This window comes from Bufo gargarizans, chromosome 1 (assembly GCF_014858855.1).
Source record: "Bufo gargarizans isolate SCDJY-AF-19 chromosome 1, ASM1485885v1, whole genome shotgun sequence".
Classification (NCBI taxonomy): Eukaryota; Metazoa; Chordata; class Amphibia; order Anura; family Bufonidae; genus Bufo; species Bufo gargarizans.
The window spans coordinates 160,196,386-160,213,279 of NC_058080.1; the positions used below are offsets into that span (position 1 = coordinate 160,196,386).

General features: G+C 43.8%; 1 long non-coding RNA gene across 1 annotated transcript; it reads right to left on the reverse strand.

Moving 5' to 3' along the window:
• Nucleotides 1-272: 272 nt before the first annotated feature.
• LOC122940411 lies at nucleotides 273-16,062 on the reverse strand. Its single transcript, XR_006390273.1, has 4 exons — nucleotides 15,834-16,062; nucleotides 6,816-7,008; nucleotides 3,121-3,358; nucleotides 273-482 (listed from the first exon to the last, which is right to left on the reverse strand). It is a non-coding gene; the product is annotated as an uncharacterized LOC122940411 (long non-coding RNA).
• Nucleotides 16,063-16,894: the final 832 nt, after the last annotated feature.

Here is a 16,894-nt window from a genome sequence, read left to right on the forward strand (position 1 = left end):
CTGTCTGTCCTGATCCTGCTGAGTTATGTGCAGGTCATGTACTCGACCGTTACCATGTACCTGCTGCTGCTGTCAGTTCTGATCCTAATGAGTTATGTGTAGGCCTTATACTCCACTGTTACCATGTACCTGCTGCTGCTGTCTGTCCTGATCCTGATGGGTTTGCCCTGGACTAAAGGGGTCTTACTGCAACCTCATCTTACACAAAAACATAACAATTTAAAAAAACAAAAGCCCACGTTAGAACTGAACAAAATATTTATTTACAACTTGGGAAACAAATATGCCTCTATGGCAATTTCTTAAGTTTGTCTTGAAGGTTCAAAAGCTCCTGGATTCTCTGACAGTGTTGCTCCTCTATCTGCTGCACCTTTCTGTCAAAAAATCATCTGCTGCTTCCTCTGTTGCTCCTGGAGTTACTGCATTGATTTTAGGTGCTCCTGTTGTAACAGCCTTAGTTTGTTTCTATCATTGAATTTGTACTGTTAGGATAAAAAAAAAGAAAAAAAAGAAAGAAAGAATGAAAATTGCTTGCAATTCTGATTAACAGGCAATTAGTGCATTGTGTGGAGTATTTGTTAAAGCACTTCCCATTTACATCTCAATTTGTTAGTCTATAATATTTACGATGATTATATACACTAAACAAAAATATAAATGCAACACTTTCAGTTTTGCTCCCATTTTGCATGAGCTGAACTCAAAGATCTGAAACATTTTCTACATACACAAAAGACCCATTACTCTCAAATATTTTTGACAAATCTGTCTAAATCTGTGTTAGTGAGCACTTCCCTTTGCAGATATAATCTATCCTACCTCACAGGTGTGGCATATTAATGTGCTGATTAGACAGCATGAATATTGTACAGGTGCATTTTGATCACACAGCACAATGTGCATTTTGATGTGCATTTTGATCACACAGCACAATGCCACAGATGTTGCAACATTTGAGGGAGATGCCCATGTCTACCAGGAATGTCTACCAGAGCTGTTGCCCATGCAATGAATGTTAATTTTTGTACCATAAGCCATCTCCAAAGTTGTTTCATGTTATGGATATAGAATTTGGCAGTACATCCAACTGGCCTCATAACCGCAGACCATGTGTAACCACACCAGCCCAGTACCTCCACATCCAGCATGTTCAACTCCATGATCATCTGATACAAGCCACCCGGACAGCTGCAGCAACAATCGGTCTGCATAACCAAATAATTTCTGCACAAACTGTCAGAAACCGTCTCACGGAAGCTCATCTGCATGCTCGTCATCCTCATCAGGGTCTGGACCTGACTGCAGTTCGACATCGTAACAAAATTGAGTGGGCAAATGCTCACATTCGATGGTGTCTGGCACGTTGGAGAGGCGTTCTGTTAATGGATGAATCCCAGTTTTTACTGTTCAGGGCAGATGGCTGACAGCGTTTGTGGCACCATGTGGGTGAGCGGTTTGCTGACGTCAATGTTGTGGCGGTGGGGTTATGGTAAGGGTAGGCATATGTTATGGACAACATACACAGGTGCATTTTATTGAATGAATTTTGAATGCACAAAGATACTGTGATGAGATCCTGAGACCCATTGTTGTGCAATTCATCCACGACCATCACCTCATGTTGCAGCATGATAATAGTACATAACATAGTAACATAGTACATAAGGCCGAAAAAAGACATTTGTCCATCCAGTTTGGCCTGTCATCCTGCAAGTTGATCCAGAGGAAGGCAAAAAAAAAAAAAACTGTGAGGTAGAAGCCAATTTTCCTCACTTTAGGGGAATAAAAAATTCCTTCCCGACTCGAATCAGGCAATCAGACTAACTCCCTGGATCAAACTAACTCCCTGGATCAACGGCCCCATATTGCAAGGATCTGTACACAATTCCTGGAAGCTAAAAGCATCCCTGTTCTTGCATGGCCAGCATACTCACCGGACATGTCACCCATTAAGCATGTTTGGGATGCTCTGGATCGGCGTATATAATAGCATGTTCCAGTTCCTGCCAATATTCTGCAACTTCGCACAGCTATTGAAGAGGAGTGGACCAACATTCCACAGGACCTAATCAACAACCGGATCAACTCTATGCGAAGGAGATGGGTTGCACTGTGTGAGGCAAATAGGGCCACACCAGATACTGACTTGTTTTCTGACCCCCCCTCCTCCCCCTTCCCCCAGTAAGGCAAAACTGTGCACATTTCTGAGTGGCATTTTATTGTGGGAAGTCTAAGGCACACCTGTGCAATATTCATGCTGTCTAATCAGTACCTTGATATGCTACACATGTGAGGTGGGATGGATTATCTCGGCAAAAAAGAAGTGCTCAGTAACACAGATTTACACAGATTTGTGAACAATATTTGAGAGTAATGGGTTTTTTGTGTATGTAGAAAATGTTTCAGATCTTTGAGTTCGGCTCATGCAAAATGGGAGCAAAACCCAAAAGTGGTGCGTTTATATTTTTGTTCAGTGTAATTGGTTAATTAGTGATAGTTCAGTAGAGTATATATATATGGGGTGTTTCCTGAATGGGGAAAAATGGGGAGCATATACTGGGGTGCATTTTGTCCTGTTTACAAATGAGTGCTTTGAAATGCTTTCACTATTGTTTGTTTCGGCCTTCTGTGAGAAACCTGTTTGCTGAAAAATACAGTTTCCAACAATTAATGTTCATAGGGAAGTGCTGTTTCCGAAAAGGAGTCACTTGTTGGGGTTTTTAATTTCTGGGGACCTCAGTAATTTATTTAATGCGACATGGTACCTAATATAAATGTCTGCCAATTCAGGTCAGCTAAATCCATATTTTGCTGTTTGACTCTAGAGCCCTGTTGTGCACCCATAAATCGCTTTTTGATAACATATGGGGTGTTGACGTATTCGGGGGGAAATGGGTAAAAAAAATGTGGGGTGCATTTTGTCCTGTTACCCCTTGTGAAAGTGAAACATTTTGTTGTAAAGCAACTTTTTCTGGAAAAATTTAAATTTTTCACTTTCACAGCCAAGTGTTTCCTAATTCTGGGAAACGCCTGATCGGTCAAAATGCTCTCTACACACCTTGAAATATTTAATATACATGTTATGGATACAGAATGATATTGCTGTGTGCACATATTTACCCTCCTGGCAGGGGCTGGTGACTCCTCATCAGGACCTGTGGCAGGGGAGGAAACCGGGTCCTGGGAGGGTCCGGCTTCTTCAGCGTCCACCTCCACCACTTTGCCCACATCCGGTGGGGGTTGGCATCATGCTGCTGGGAGGGTCCTGCCTGCTCTCCCTCCTCCTCCTCCGCAGACACCACCACTACCTCCAGATCCTCTGTGGAAGGCCTGCGGTGGACGGAGGGAACGGGAACACCTGTTCAGAATTTAAACAAACAACTCAGAACTCATAAAAATCCAAATTAAGTGGGGGATGTACTGTATGTAATGTAATGATGGACGGGGCCTTTTACTGGAATACAGAATGATGATTGCAATTTATGTATATATTGTGAGGGGTAGCTTTATTTAAGGGGGATCATCCTCATACATATGGCTCAGGACACCAGGTTTAACTCTTTCATGACCAAGGGTCATTGATGCCCCAGTGTCCAGGTCAAAATTTACAAATCTGACATGCGTCACTTTATGTGGTAGAAGCTTTGGAACACTTTTACTTATCCATGCCATTCTGAGATTGTTTTCTCGTGACACATTGTACTTCATGATAGTCATATATTTGAGTCAATATATTTCACCTTTATTTATGAAAAATCCCAAATTTACCAAAAATTTGGAAAAATTCACAATTTTCCAAATTTCAATTTCTCTGCTTCTAAAACAGAAAGTCATACCTAATAAAATATTTATTACTTAACATTACCCATATGTCTACTTTATGTTGGCATCATTTTGGAAATGTAATTTTATTTTTTTAGGATGTTAGAAGGCTTAGAAGTTTAGAAGCAATTCTTACAATTTTTAAGAAAATTTCCAAAACCCACTTTTTAAAGACCAGTTCAGGTCTGAAGTCACTTTGTGGGGCTTACATAGTGGAAACCCCCATAAATGACCCTATTGTAGAAACTACACCCCTCAAGTTACTCAAAACTGATTTTACAAACTTTGTTAACCCTTTAGGCGTTCCACAAGAATTAATGGAAAATGGAGATGAAATTTCTAAATTTCACTTTTTTGGCAGATTTTTTATTTAAAAAAAAATAATCTTTAACACATTGCGGGTTAACAGCCAAACAAAACTCAGTATTTATTACCCTGATTCCGAGGTTTACATAAACACCCCACATGTGGTCATAAACTGCTGGACGGGCACACGGCAGGGCGCAGAAGGAAAGGAATGCCATACGGTTTTTGGAAGGCAGATTGTGCTGGATTGGTTTTCTGAACACCATATGTTTTTTATTTTTCTGCCGATCGTCTTGTGCAGGGGCTCGTTTTTTGCAAAAAGTGTTGAGGTTTTTATTGGTACAATTTTTGGGTAAATAGGATTGTTTGATCATTCATTATTACACTTTATGGGGCAAGGTGACTTCTGAGGAGTTAGGACATATGATAGTTTTATAGAGAAGATCATTACGGACGTGGCAATACCTAATATGTATACTTGTTCTTATTTATTTAAGTTTTAGACAATAATAGCATTTCTGAAACCAAAAAAATTATGTTTTAGTGTCTCTATAGTCTGACAGCCATAGCTTTTTTATTTTTGGGGCGATTGTCTTAAATAGGGTATCATTTTTTGTGGGACGAGGTGATGGTTTGATTGGTACTATTTTGGGTGTCAAACGCCTTTTCGATCGCTTGCTGTTGCACTTTTTGTGATGTAAGGTGACAAAAATGGCTTTTTTTACACATTTTTTTTAATGGTGTTTATCAGACGGGGTCTATCATGTGATATCTTTATAGATACGGTCGTTATGGACATGGTGATACCTAATATGTGTTGTTTTTTTTATTTTTCATTTTTTATAGTAAAAGGCAATTTTTTATTTTATTTTACATTTTTATTTATTTATATTTACTTTTATTTATTTTTTCAAATTTTTTTTTTATCAAGTCCCTCTTGGATCTTGAAGATCCAGTGGGGCTGTACTATACTTTGCAATGCTCTTGCATTGCAAAGTGTAATACATTCAAATGCCCTGTAGGTGGCAACAGCGGCCGCTTTTGCAAAGTGTCCGGTTGCCATGGCAACCATCGGGGCTGCCATCGCAGCGCAGCAGCCCCGATGGTGGAGAGAGGGAGCCCCCTCCCTCTATTAACCCCATGGATGCCGCTGCTGCTGCATCTATGGGGTTACAGAACTTACAGCAGAGTGTCAGCATAGAGCTGACACTCTGATGATGGCGGTGGCTCAGGAATGGAGCCGCAGCCATCAAACACAGCAGGGGGGCAGACGGGGGGCAGCGCTGGAAGGGGGGGAGGGAGGGTGTCACGCCAGCAGGGGGCGGACTCAAGAAAGGGGCAGCACTGTGGATACAAGATGGGAAGATGGGGCACAGATGGAGGGGGCACAGATCAGGGGGGGGGCACGAGGACACTGTGATTTCAGGCTCTGGTCTGCAGAGCGCAGATCAGAGCCTGAAATCGGCATTTTTTCACCGCATCAGGGCAGCTGCCTCTAGGAGATGAGCTACAGGCGGACACAAGGGGGGGCTTGGAGGGGCACAGATGGGGGACACAGCCACAGATCGGGGGGGTATTACGAGGACCCTACCCGATTTCATGCCCTGATCTGCAGAGCGCAGATCAGAGCATGAAACCGGCATTTTTTTCACTGCCGCAATCCGATTGGTTAGTCTGCACAGACTAACCAATCGGATCGATTGCAGGCAAGGGGCCACTCTGATTGGTCCCTTGCCGGCATTACTGCACTGTATGCTGTCCGTGACAGCATACAGGGCAGGGGCAGAAGTTTTAATCCAAGCGCTTTGCAGCGCTTGGATTAAAGAGCTGCCAGAACGTTTATATACGTTTAGATTGCGGTCGGGAAGGGGTTAAGGTCCAAACAGTGCATTTATTGTGGCACGCCAGCAAAAGCGGAACAAAACAATAAACACTTGCCCATCCAGGCTCTAACTAATACATTAATGTCCCTGACTCACCTATTAGGTACAGTTCACAGCCTGTGAACCGATGCGGCTTTCCCAGCCAATGTCCCACAGCCTCCTGGCTGTACAGAGCACCGTTCACACAAAGTCTCAAGTCTAGTGTCTCTTATGGGGGATTAAGGCTCAGTAGTCCGCCAGACTTTGGCCCTGTGACCCTTCCAAGTGTCGCTGCTTCCAACTCCAGGCTACCACCCAGCCTCATGGCCCCTCAGCCTTGCCCGGCTGAGACCACACTCACAGAGCCTCCAGGCCTCTGTCACAGTCTCTGTCCCAAGACAACACTTCCCTCAGACTGACACACTAGGAGGTGCTTTATCCCAGCCTGAGTACCTCCCAGCTGGTCTTACCTGTTGTGGAATAGGGGTGTGGACCGTACTATCCACCCCTTCCTTGCCTCTAACCTGTCTGAGGTCTGTCACTGCCTCACAATATACAAACACATACGTATATTGATTTATGTGCGTGTGAAACGTACGAAATCAGCCGGTTACATCATACATCTGTACCTCCATGTGTGTATAAATATACGCATATATACACTCACAGCGAGACCGAGATGTATCATGTAACCGGCTGATTTGGTACGTGTCACACCAGGTACTAAGTAATCACTTGCAAAGGGATAAAATACTTATTTACATAACTGTATATATACAATACAAAGTGCAGGCGAGAGATACAAAAGTAATGTAAGCATTGTACCTGGGCATTTCCTGTCACGGATCTCACTGATCCACCCGATGTGCCTCCTCTTTAGATCCAACCAATGTTTGATGATCGCCATCAAAGTGTGCTTCCCCTTAAGATCCCTCTTTAGCTGCCTCTATATTTCCCTCACAATTTGCTTTTTCTCTTCTTGGACCCGGGTCCGGTCATAGCCCAGCTGCAACATGCGCTGCAGGATAAAGATGCAAGCATATAATCCCACATTTTTTAACTAGAAGTATTTAAAATAATGTACTCAAAAACATTTTTAAGTCTTTGAAGGGGAAATATTAGATTTAATGTTACCGTTATAAGATCTGGTTGTATTGCAATTGTATGTTTGTGGGGTCTGAGCAATCGGATATTGGCCAGCAAAGCAGAGATGTACCTGTCTAGTGAAGTGACAGTACAATATGGGGTATACAGCTGGTTCGCCTCCCCGTGGTGCACCCTGGGTAACACTAAATGAACCAGCAAATACTAGCGGTCAGACAAAGAAAGCTTCTGAGTCCTGACCAACAGGACACAAACTCAAATCTATAGACTCTTTGTGTGTGTTAGGGTGGCCACTTGCAGAGCCCCAAAAAGGAGGACAGCCTTGGGACAGTGGCGCACAATAGTTAAATACTACATAGTAGATGCCCAGGTTACTAGCATGGTCCATATTACTATATATAAAAAGATGTATAATGTATACCAGCTGTACATATGCAATTATACACAGGAGATACCCAGTTTATAACAGCATGATCTAATTACATAATTATAATTTATACCAGCTGTACATTTATAATGATATACAGATGATGCCCAAGTTATTCCAGCTTAGTCCATATATAATTTATACTCTGATCTATAGTCCTGTAAGTACTTGGGGCAGTGCAATCTGTGCTAACCTTGTGCCTAGTGGGCTGTGCTGATTCTGCTGGCTCTTCAAGCACTGGAGTGGCACCATCGCTCCGCAGTCCCTCCCGCCTGAACTAAAGGTACACGTCGGACCTGCCACGCATGCAGCAGCACTGATAATGTTGTGATGTCACGTCATACAGCACACTGTGCAGTCTGGACATGCTGCCAGGCCCTGCTCCCAGTGATGGGGATGCGTAAAGCCATCCTGACCCGTGCCAACTGCCAACACCCGTGTAACTACAAATAAAGGAGAACTTCCGGCTGGCCGTCCTGACCTTGCGCCAGATGGAGGACCAGGAGCCAGAAAACTGGAATGTCCCACCACCCTAGTGTCTGTGTGTGTGTGGTATATACTGTGTGGCAGGAAAATGGATGTGCAATGTGCATGTGAGAGATATTTCTCTGCTGTCTATACATACATGCTACAAACATAGTGGTGTGATGTCACAACAATACTTATTGCACCAATCAGTAATATCTACTTAGAGCTAATAAAATTTCAAGTTGCATGTATTGCAATTGCGCGTCATTAATGGCGATTTGTGCAATCGCAAATATATTGGAACACTCTATCTGCATATAAAGCTATTGTTCAAACAGTGCTGTAATGTAAAATTACTTGTTACACCGATCAGGTGTTCTTCCTCACATTCGCGAAAGTTGCTGCCAACTATCTTCTCCAGTGTCAGGAAACTTCTGGCAGTATGACAACTATGACAAAACTAGGCCACTCCTGTACAGGGCTGTGGAGTCGGTAGATAAATGCTCCGACTCCGACTCCTCAGTTTTTTGTACTTCCGACTCCGACTCCCCGACTCCGACTCCTCTGTATTTAATATGCGAATGTATTTTATACATTCCTTGAAGGAAAGAAAGAAGTTCTTCTAAGCTCTTCTAGCACAGAGAGGTAGTTGGGCAGAAGCTGCTGCCTTCTCCTTTGTGTGCTGATCTTCTGCTGAAGATAGGGCAGTGGGAGGATCCAGGAAGGGACATTTATTTTAAAACATGATTTCCCTAGAAGAATCCCATACTCATATTTAAAGTTTAAGATAACATTCTGAGTTTACACGTTTTATAGCCTTAGCTGAATGACAGCAGTTTTTCCAATGGTTTAGAGCTTCAGTCTTGAACTATTGACCCTCCATTCCCTTCACTTATACAAGTGTCTCTAGTCCTGCAAAACACATATTTACTTAATCCCTTATCAGTGAGAGGCTAGGTAAACCATGGGCATTGTGTTCCCTGTAACATCAGAACACAACACAATGGAAAGTATATGTATTGCCTCTCCTAATTGTGCATTGCGTGCCATATAGTGAAGCATATGAAAAGCATGCTTCTTCACATCACTGAACGCGTTTGTTTTGCGGTTACGTGAGGCACTGCATGCATTGGCTTTTATTCTTACAGTAGAGAAGTCATTAATTATAACTGTTTATGAATTCGGACATTTAAACTTGCTTTTTTTTATTTTTATTCCAATTTAAATTTAGTAGGAGTCGGAGTCGGAGTTGGTTCATTTTTTGCCGACTCCGACTCCAGGTACCCAAAATTGACTCCGACTCCGACTCCACAGCCCTGCTCCTGTATAACGCATGCGAATTACGCGCATACTGCAATGCTGATTTCGCAATCAAGAAAATCATCTTAAATTCTCAAATATATTATGAAAATTCTACTGAATATTCGCTAAATATAGCGAATTCCAATATTGCCCCTGCCGCTCATCACTAGTCGCCACTGAACGTCAGCAAGACGAGCCATGGCCACGTAAGATCTTCTAAAATGGCCAGAGATTTTCCTGGCCTGCAGCAAGCCGTCCTGGACCCCGGGGTATTTGGCAACGAATCGCTGCATGACTAAGTTCAGGACGTGTGCCATGCACGGCACATGTGTCATTTTGCCCTGTTTCAGCGCGCTCAGCAGATTGGCACTGTTGTCTCACACCACTTTATCAACTGTCAAATTGAGCGGGGTTAGCCACTGATCGGCCTATGACCAGACACAACAGCCACAGCACAAAATGGCAACGTCTCACCAAGGACGTCGAATAGGTTCTGAGGAGCTTGGGGGGTGCAGCGGAAGAGGCGGTAGCAGTGGAAAAAGAGGAGTCAGCTGACATGGAGATGGAACATGGAGTAGGAGGAGGAGGAGAAGAAGAGGCAGGCATGCATGCAATCCATGGTGGTAACACCAAATCCACACGGGAGCCACGGGTTACATGCTTGACGGCCATCAGAAGGTTTACCCAGTGGGCAGTAAAAGTTATGTACCTTCCCTGTCCGTGTTTGCTAGACCACATGTCTGTGGTCAGATGTATCTTGGCACCGACACTGTGTGCCAGATATATATTCAATTGCTGCTGAACAATGCCATATAGCTCTAGGATGCCCTTCTGGGAGAAATATTTCCTTCCGGGGACCTTCCATTGCAGTGTGCCAATGGCCACAATTTTTCTAAAGGCCTCCGAGTCCACCAGTTTATATGGCAGCAGTTAGCGGGCTAGCAGTTCCGACAAGCCAGCAGTCAGCCGTTAGGCAAGAGGGTTATCCGGTGTCATCAACTTTTTACGCTGAATATTTGGTGGAAACAGGTATATCAAACCCTTAATCAGTATTTTGTTGATGCATATATATCACAGGCCTCAATCAATATTTGGTGGAATAAGATATATTGAACCCCTTAAACAGTATTTTGTGGAATCAGGTATATCGCAGACCTCAATCAATATTTGGTGGAATCAGGTATATCAAACCCCTTAATCTGTATTTTGTGGAAGCAGGTATATCGCAGCCCTCAATCAGTATTTGGTGGAAGCAGGCATATCAAACCCCTTAATCAGTATTTTGTTGAAGCAGGTATATCGCAGCCCTCAATAAATATTTGGTGGAAGTAGGCATATCGAACCCCTTAATCAGTGTTTTGTGGAAGCAGATATATCACACCCCTCAATTACTTTTTTTGCCACAACCGTTGTCAGATCGCTTTCTGTTATAGGGTGGGGGTGTGTCCATGTGCTGAAATGTCTCAATTGGCTGTCCTGTCCCACCTGATGGATGTGTCATGGGTCAAAGTTCGGCGCAATGCTAAAGAATATGGCAAACATCTCCATATGTTCGCATGTTCGGCTAATCGCGAACGCGCAAAGTTCGCAGCGAAACGACTGCTGGGCAAACTGCAAGGCCATTTCTAATTAGAATTTTAGAAGCACATCTTGAAATTTTTCAGAAAATTTCCAAAACCCACTTTTTTAAGGACAAGTTCAGTTATGAAGTCACTGTGGGGCTTACAAAATAGAAACCAACCTAAATGGATCCAATTTAGAAACTACACCCGTCAAGGTATTCAAACAGATTTTTATAAAAATTTGTTAACCCTTTAGGTGTTCCACAAGAATTAAAGGAAAATGTAGATGACATTTCAGAATTTTTCAGCAGATTTTCCATTTTAATCCATTTTTTTCCGGTACCAAAGCAAGGGTTAAAGGGAACCTGTCACTGGGATTTTGTGTATAGAGCTGAGGACATGGGCTGCTAGATGGCCGCTAGTACATCCGCAATACCCAGTCCCCATAGCTCTGTGTGCTTTTATTGTGTAAAAAAAACGATTTGATACATATGCAAATTAACATAAAAGAGTCATATCTTACTTGTGTGACTAGAGAAGAGTCATATTTTCAAGCTCTGACTCATCTCAGGGTAATTTGCATATGTATCAAATCGTTTTTTTTACACAATAAAAGCACACAGAGCTATGGGGACTGGGTATTGCGGATGTGCTAGCGGCCATCTAGCAACCCATGTCCTCAGCTCTATACCCAAAATCCAGGTGACAGCCAAACAGAACTCAATATTTATTACCCTGACCCTTTACAGAAACACCCCATTTGTTATTGTAAACTGCTGTACAGGCACATGGCAGGAAACAGAAGGAAAGGAACGCCATATTGTTTTTAGATGGCAGATTTCCCTGGGACAATTTTAAGTTGCCATTTCACATTTGAAGACCCCTGATGCACCCATACAGTAGAAAATTCTAAAACGTGACCCCATTTTGTGTACATATTATTTTTGGTTGCTTTTGTGAGGCAAGGTAATAAAAAAATAGCTATTTTGGCACCGTTTGAATTTTTTGCTTTTTACAATGCTCATCTGACAGGTTAGATCATGTGCTATTTTTATGGAGCAGGTTGTTATGCTGGCTTTCAGAATATTAGTGTCTCCATATTCTGAAAGTCATAGTTTTTTTCATTTTTTGGGCGACTGTCTTATGTAGGGTCTCATTTTTTTGGGGATGAGATGATGGTTTGATTGGTACTATTTTAGGGTGCATATGACTTTTCGATCGCTTGGTATTCAACTTTTGTGATGCAAGGTGACAAAAAATGGCATTTTTTATTTACGATGTTCACCTGAGGGGTTAGTTTTTGTTTTTTTTGGGCGATTGTCTTAGGTAGGATCAAATTTTTTGCGGGATAAGATGACGGTTTGATTGGTACTATTTTGGGGTGCGTATGAATTTTTGATCGCTTGGTATTACACTTTTTGTGATGTAAAGTGACAAAAAAATGACTTTTTCTACACCGTTTTTTTATTTTATTTTTTCTATGGCTTTCAGGTGAGGGGGTGGATCATGTGATATTTTTATAGAGCCGGTCGTTACGTATAAGGCAATAACCAATATGTCTGTTTTTCTTTTATTTATTCTTTTACAATGTTGTGTGTTTTATTTTGTCATTAGGGCTTTTTTGTTTTTACTTGAAACTTAAATTTTTTTTATTATGAAAAACACTTTTTTTTACTTTTTATTTTTGTCCCACTCTGGGACTTCAACTTCTAGGGTCTGATTCCCTCTGCAATGCATTACAATACATCCTATATTGTAATGCATTAGCTGTTAGCTTTTATGCTGACAGCCTGCCTGTGAGACCCAGCCTAAGGGCTGGATCTCACAGGCTTCCATAGAAGGCAAGCCCCGATGCCTATGGAAGGCATCGGGCTGCCTTTTCTGCCAGGGACCTGATAGAGGGCACCCGTACCCTCCGCAAACTCTCTGCATGCCGCTGTCAGCTTTGACCGCGGCCTTCAAGGGGTTAATACGCCAGCATCTGTGTTTTCACCGATGCGGGCATATGCAGCAGGGACCCGGATGCTGACCGGGTGGGCACAGCTCCTGCACCCACCCGATCAGCCCGCCGTACATGTACGGGGCAGTTCCTCTACAGGTTAAAGGGGTATTCCAGTTATGTAACTTTTTTCAACTCCTGTAGCGTTGGTGTATTTGTCTAACCACATACATATCAGCCACTGAATTGACTCTGTTTTTAAATTATGCACCCCATGTCTTCCATGTCTGCTTCTCTTTCTTGAAACAGACACTGGAGAATGCATGTGATGTTTGTCAGAAAAACAGAACAATACATAAAGAGAGATATGGAAAATAGTGGCTGATGTATCGTGAAAAACATACAGACACTGTAAGATTTGCAGACTGACAGGCTCAGACAGAGTGACGGACACACAGTAAAACAGAAACAGACAAATACAAACAGGCAGCTATGTAAAAGGCAGACACATGCCAGCATCATGACACAGAAAGCAGTTTGAAACAGCAAGTAACAGATGAAGCATATAGGGAAAGACCAATGAACACTGAACAAGATCTATGCAGGCAAGACATAGAAGAAACATAAAAAGCTACAACAAAACCTCAGCTTACTGTATGTTAGTATTATTCGGCAAACTAGCTTCAGGTGATGTAGAGCAGCGGTCCCCAACCACCGGGGACTGGGCCCTGGAAGATTGTTTGCTGGGCCACGGCAATACAGAGGAGGGGAGACGCCAGGACAGGGGTGGGCAGGGGGGAGGGCCCGCGGCCCCGCAAGTGCTTTTTTTTTTCAGTGCGGCGGCCGGGCCCTCCTTATATTTTGAGTGTGCCTGCGCTGCATAACCTATTATAATCCCGCAAGACCCGCCGCAGGAGGTCACGGGTCTCGCGGGATCACTGCCGGAATGATACGGCGGTGCGCCATGGGATTGCGCATCGAACTGAAGCCCGCCACAGCCTGCAAGTACGGGGGCCAGATGATGACTAGTGGCACTAATGTTTGAATTTAGAAAGGGGTGAGCCCGCACCGGCCATATGAGGGCAATGCAGGGACAGCAAATAATGAGGGGCAAAAACTGAAATATATATATAGAGAATGGGGGCAAAATGAAAAGGAAATATATAGAGAATGGGGGCAAAATGAAATATAGGTAGAAAGGGCCTCTGACAAAACATTGGCAATTATAACTGGGTTATTATTGCCAAAGTTTTGTCAGTGGCCCCTCTCTACCTATATTTTATTTAGCCCCCAATCTCTATATATTTCCTTTTCATTTTGCCCCCTCATTATTTACTGCCCCTGCCCTAATATATCACATTATAATAACCGGTCTAATGTCTGAATTCAGAAATGGGGGCCCACGCCGGTCATATGAGGGCAAGGGCAGCAAATAATGGAGTGGGGGCAAAATGAAATATAGTGAGAAAGGGGGCGACTAAAAAAACTTGCAATAATAACCACGTCGGCCACATGAGGGGCACGGTGGTGCTCATGGTTATTATTGCCACAGGGGGGGCCCAAATTCAAAGGTTGCCCTGGAGCCCATAGAATTCTAGTTACGCCACTGCGCCAGACGCATGCGTGCCCGGCGCGCATATCACACACAGCGTGCGGCCGTACAGCGGGTCGGAAGGAGTGTTCCTTCCTCCCAACTGTGATGCCGGCCAGCCACTGCCACCAATATGAAAGCTGAAAAGGGCTAGTGAGGGAGGGGATTGGTTAGGTCTCATTGCCCCACCAATGGAAATGAATATGAAGGCGGGGGAAGGGGGGGTGTTTGTCGGCATCCACTTTCAGATAGTATCTGAGGGAGTGAGTGGGAGAATGACCTACAGCTCCTTTTCCATGTCACCTTGAAAATATCAGCAGTGCAGCAGAGACCCTAGTCAGTTTTGAGTCACATTTTAATAATAAATGTAATAGTTATCTATTTTAACATGAACCTTGTGAATCAGTCAGCGCCGACCATCACCCAGGAAGCCCCGCCCACCCCCGAAGCCCCGCCCAAGACCTAAGCCCCCCCCCTCTCTCCCCGGTCCCTGGAAAAATTGAAATGAAACTGGTCCTTGGTGCAAAAAAGGTTGGGGACCACTGATGTAGAGCACTGCTCCCTTACATGCCTTGTGGAATCACTGGACAGCTCCTTGTCTTAGTAGACAGTAAGTTCAGAGCAGAGAACTGCTCTCAGTTGCAAGAGAATGCTCATTTACAGAGCTGGGACTAGATACAGAGCAGAGAAACTGAGCATGATCCACCAGCAGCAGGAGAGAGCAGTCGGTCGTAACTAAGGGATGCAGGAGTGTAAACAAGGCAGAAGGAGACTAAGAAGCAAGTAGATATTATTAGAGAATAGTGCTAAAACATTTATTACAGTATATTAGACATTTGTTAAACCTGCACAGTGCTTTCAAAGCAGACCCAATTCAGGGAACCAGAAAACCCCTGTGGGTCTCCTTTTGCCTCCCAATGATTACATACCCAATGGTGGACTACACATGAAACTCATTTGGATTAAGGGTCTATTGTCACCTTACAATATTATGGCACTAGGACCTCTTGGACTCCCACAATTTTCAGGAACAAAACAACCAAGTTGCCTTTTGATTTTCCCTGCATAGCATCCCTCCTGTCAATCTACTGTATAGGCAGGGGTGGACTGGCCATGGACCCCAAAGGAAAATTTTCTGGTGAGCCGATACCCAGTGGCAGGGCTGGCTCCAGGTTCATGTGTGCCCTTGGGTGATAAAGTCTCAGTGGGCCCCCTTCCACAGTGATAACTCTCTGAGTACAGATAATATAGTAGATATCACCTACAGTTCTATGTAACAACACAGATAACACAGTGATCGCTATCTGAGTACAGAAAATGTAGTAGTGTTACCTGCAGTCCTATGTAAAACCACAGATAACACTAGTGCTAATAATGTGTTAGTGTTACCTGCAGTCTTATGTAAAACCACAGATAACACTTGTGCTGATAATGTGGTAGTGTTACCTACTTCTTTAGTGTGCCTCCCTGTGCCTCTTCCACGGACTCCATGCTGGCGGCGCTGCCTCCTCTTCTTCCTTCTTCTTCTTGCCCTGCACAGAACATCCTGATGCAGCTGGGTCAAGGCATAGGAACATTGTTGGCATGGTGATGGTGACACACACACATACACACAGGGACAGACACACACACACGGAGAGACACATACACATGGATACACACACACAAGGACACACACACTGGACGGTCAAATACACACAGGGACACACACACACAGAGACAGACACACACACAGACAGACACACACACACAGGGACAGACACACACACAGACAGACACACACAGGGACAGACACACACACACACGCACACAGGGACAGAAACACACACAGGGATGGTCAAATACACATATGGATAGACACACACAGGGATGGTCAAATACACACAGGGACATACATACACACAGGGACATACATACACACAGGGACACACATACACACAGGGACACACATACACACAGGGACATATACACACAGGGACATATACACACACAGAGACACACAAGGACATACACACACAGGAATAGTCAAATACACACACATGGACAGTCAAATATACACAGGGACAGATACACACACAGACACACACACATACACACAGGGACACACACACAGGGACACACACACATGGACACACACACACAGGGACAGACACACACACAGGGATGGTCAAATACACATGCAGAGATGGTCAAATATACACAGCGACAGATACACTCACAGGGACACACAAAGGGACACACACACAAAGGGACACACACACAAAGGGACACACACACAGGGACACAGATACACACATACACATAGGGACACACATATACACACACGGACAGTTACACACACAGGGAAACACACACAGGGACATACACACAGGGACAGATACACACAGGGACACAAACAGTGTTAGGGTCCATTCACGTGTCCGAAGTGTATTACACCCGGCTAGCACCCCCACAGAACTGCCTATTCTTGTCCGCAATAGGACATGTTCTAGTCTTTTTTTGAGCCGTGGA